Source organism: Pezoporus occidentalis, unplaced genomic scaffold, assembly GCF_034315485.1.
Source record: "Pezoporus occidentalis ecotype Australia unplaced genomic scaffold, CSIRO_AGI_Poc_V1 ctg32, whole genome shotgun sequence".
In the NCBI taxonomy this organism is placed as follows: domain Eukaryota; kingdom Metazoa; phylum Chordata; class Aves; order Psittaciformes; family Psittacidae; genus Pezoporus; species Pezoporus occidentalis.
The window spans coordinates 3,849,104-3,853,139 of NW_026915158.1; the positions used below are offsets into that span (position 1 = coordinate 3,849,104).

The window sequence follows — 4,036 nt, forward strand, 5'->3', positions numbered from 1 at the left end:
TGACGAAATGGGGCTACGATCTTTTAAAAACTTGAAACACTCATTAAAATTAGTATTCTATATGACAAATAAAAGTATTTGAGGTTTTTTAAAACGTAAATATGCTGTGGGTTTATTTTATTTATTTTTTTCAATAAAATTTGATATTATATGATTGATATGTATGTGGAAATAAATTGTTTACAGCAGTCCTGGTCTCCAATTGAATAACAAAGAAGAAATACTAGTCTGCTTGATTTGGAGCAATTTTCTTTTCTGAAGTTGCAGGGAAGGATAAGGAGTGGGACAGAAGCAATTTGGCAACACTATGTTCTTGCTACTATTTTCCTAATGACACAGATATGAATGAAACTGAACCTAGGGAAACATTAGAATATTTTGATACTTATGTTCTCTAAACCTAATGTTGCTATTTTATTATATAAAAATTTAATGCTTATTTTCTCTTGCTGCCAAAAATAGGAATGTATTTCCCTGACCGACACCTTTGTAAATTCACTAAGATCAGCTTTTGTGTTAGAAATGAATAGCGAAAGGTTTTAAAACTCAGCTGATGCATAGCTCCTGCAGATCTTTTTTAGGTCAGCTGGTTGTAGTTCTCTTCTCATTTAGTTTCAGATCAGAGGGATTTTTTTGTTTGTTTATCTTGGTGACGTTTAGTAAGAAAACAAAAACTTTGGGTCATATTCTGCCAATATATTATGCAGAGAACACCCAGAAGCTGTCTGCAGTACTTGATAGACATGATAGGTACAGAGATTGGCAGGACGAACTGGATGATCTAATGAGTTTTCCTTTTTTTCTGTCTAACCTCTAATACATAAATTTAAAGAAGAAAGATACTGACACATTTATCCCTTCAGCCAAAGTGTTGAAAATGTTGGAATGATTGCAAATAGCCTCTGTTTAACAGAGATAACTGTAATTTAGATTTCAGCTTGGATTTTGCAGCAATTGCGCTGAAATGAAAATCATAGGCACTGAAAAGTGTAGATTTTACTGCATGATAGAAAGCATTTTTTAATTTAAATCTTCCCTACTCTTTTTCATGGGAAAATATATTTAAGACATCAGAAAAATGTGTCCTTTGCGATACAGTTGGTAATGATAAGATCAGGTTATGAATATATTTCAGTTCTTGTTGACTAATAACATTTTGATATTTATGATGAAAAGGCCATGGAAGTTTAATATTTAAAATATTAAAATATCAAAAGTGACAATAGGAAGAATAATGTTTTCTAAAATGTGCTCTTCCATGATTATATTTGCTGTGGAGTACAGGTGTCGGCAATTTCTTTCTTAAAAGATTTTTTTATACTCATTTAATTGCTAAGAGGAATTAAATAAGTGACAATCCGTGGGGATTCCTTGCTGGTTTATGTAGTCAGTTGTTACATTTGAAAAAATGACTTTGTAACTCATGATTTCATACTTTGGAAAAGCAGGGCTTTTTTTTGCTTGTTTTGGGTTTGTTGTTTTTTTTTCAGTGTATGAGCTTGTAGTTTTTGCTGGGCAGATTAGTCCTGGATATTTCAAATACTCTCAAATAACGTATTCTTCTCTTTCAGTGACTGTGTCAAGAACATGACTGCTGCAACATATATCCACATGTAGGTGGTCAGCACAGCAGGAAAATGCTAGGACTATACGACAAATGATAGGTATAAATTATTTGCAAGCTCAGGTAACTGCAATTTGACTTTTTTGAGTGTGTAACAATGCCCCCGGAGAAGAAAGTGTGAATTTCTTCAGATCATTGCATTTTCATGGTCTTGGCATTAAGCAAAGGTAGCAACTCTAGGTTTTTGGATTTCTCTACTCATAAATAAAAGCCATTTTGTTTTTTAAGTCTAATTTTTGCGTGAAATATGTATATTCTAATCCTTGCTGAGAAGTCTTCAAGGAATAACAGTGGAGGGTTTTTGGTATAATATTTCATCTCACATGCTTGCAGGAACCATACATCTTTGGTGTTGAAGTTGCGGCACCTATATCAAGGGCTTGTGTATCAAAGCCATGTTCTTCTGTATTCTAGTGTTTAAAAATTTGCTGATCATGACTGACAGGTTTAGAGAGCTAACATGTTCTAGAGTTGTGGGTGATTTATCCCAGAATAACTTAGGTAATTCAGAGAATTTAGCTGCCACAGTCTTCCTTCTCATCACAGAAAAAAAAGTGCCTATTAGGATTGATTGCATTTCCTTTAAGATTTTTCATTAGAGAAGGGACTTCATCCTACAGCGTCCTCAAGTAACAATAATGTAAGTATCTAAATTTTCATTGAAGAAACACAGAGAAAAGTTTTGCAGTTGTAGTTACTTTTATGTTTGCCAAGCTTTTTATATTTTCTTTTCTTTTGCTGAAATGACAGTTCATTGCTAATGGTCCCATACAGAGAACCAAGTCTGTATACAGAGCTCATGAGACAAATAAATGCCTGGCAGGATGAGTGGAAATCGTTCTTACAAGAAGACATGATATATGACTTGGATGCCACAATCCTCGTACAGGTGAGATCACAGGAAAGTGAAATGCAGACCTGGAGTGGAAGTAGTTCCTATTTGTTTTCAGTATTTTTCTTTTCACAGGCACTGAACCTGGCCTCCCTTATCTCCACTACATAATACCATGATGTTCATAGAAGCAGAAGTATGCAGAAGAGCTAAATGCAGGCACTCAGTTGAAATCTTCTAATCTGATCACATTTTTTTTTAAATTCTTTTTTATTCTTCAGTGGAAATTAACTTCTTTCCCATTATGCTGGTTTTGGTTGGGGTAGCTATTATGGGGCTGTGTTTTGGATTTGTGCTGGAAACAGTGTTGATGACACAGGGATGTGTTAGTTATTGTTGAGCAGTGTTTACACAGAGTCAAGGCCTTTTCTGCTTCTCACCCCACCCCAACAGTGAGCAGGCTGGGGGCACACAAGGAGTTGGGAGAGGACACAGCTGGGACAGCTGACCCCAACTGAGCCATGGAAGTTCAGAGCAGTGCTTTCTCCTGGAAATCATGCCTGAATGTAAGGATATTACTGGCACAGACATTATATAGGGGTTTTCTTGCGTATGTATCCTTCTCATTTATCCTGCAATGGAAGTAGTAACATGGTCTTAGTGAATACCTGGTTTCAGTTCTAGGCTAAGTGAAGAAAAGTGCTATTTTCTTCTGTCATGTTCAAAAGTAGAAAGTGTAAAGTGAAAAGAAAAAGGTCTTTATTGATGCATGTGTAGGTATCTGCGTATATTTGAGTTTATATTAAGACATACAGAAACAGCGAGGAAATAGGATAGCTGTCCAAAAGTACCCCTAAACAGTAAAGACTAGAGAGGGAGACCAGTTATATATGTGGAAGGACAAAGCAGGAAACAGAACATGTCTTTAGAAAAAGCTCACAGATATTAAAGAAAGGTTTCTAGTTATTACAAGAGTTGAACTGAGGCAGAGTATCTGGAATTACAACCTATCTAGTTTAAAGCTTAAAATACCTGACAGATTTCTTAACAACTTTACTTGATGTGGGCTTGCCTTTTATATTAAAGGATTGAAGGTGATCCAGTCTTAAGCCTTGGATTGCTTTTAGTTTTGTTTTTATTTTAGGAGCTTTTTGGCTGAAGGAGGTTGTAAAGAAAATTATGGCACTGTCAAGTTCTCCACAAATTCTATTATTTTTATAACACTTTTACTGTTTTGTTTTGATTTAGTAAGTTTTTGAGGGGACGTTACCTAAGAGAAGGAAGTTGTTTCTCCCTCACCTCTTACACTAATCCCTGTGCACTAATACAAAGGACAACTATATTACAGACTTTAGGAGATTTATAACCACTTTGACCACAATGGTTGAAGAGGTTTTTGGTGGTGCATGGTTTAATTTCTAATTACCTCTTCTGCAACATATCCTGTCTCTTTTGAGTGAAACCTTATATTTTGCTGGTTAAAATAAAAAAAAAAAAGTTTTGGTTAAATCCATTTATGTTAGAAAATCCCCTTTTAAATAGGACTTGAAATGCAGAAGTATTGAGCATTTCTAGTTGAG

The 4,036-nt window shown here is 35.0% G+C and overlaps 1 long non-coding RNA gene across 1 annotated transcript; it reads left to right on the top strand.

Annotated features, from left to right (window-relative positions):
* The first annotated feature begins 1,081 nt into the window (after window positions 1-1,081).
* LOC134168709 (uncharacterized) lies at window positions 1,082-2,776 on the top strand. Its single transcript, XR_009966640.1, has 3 exons — window positions 1,082-2,264; window positions 2,375-2,513; window positions 2,592-2,776. It is a non-coding gene; the product is annotated as an uncharacterized LOC134168709 (long non-coding RNA).
* The last annotated feature ends 1,260 nt before the right edge of the window (window positions 2,777-4,036 follow it).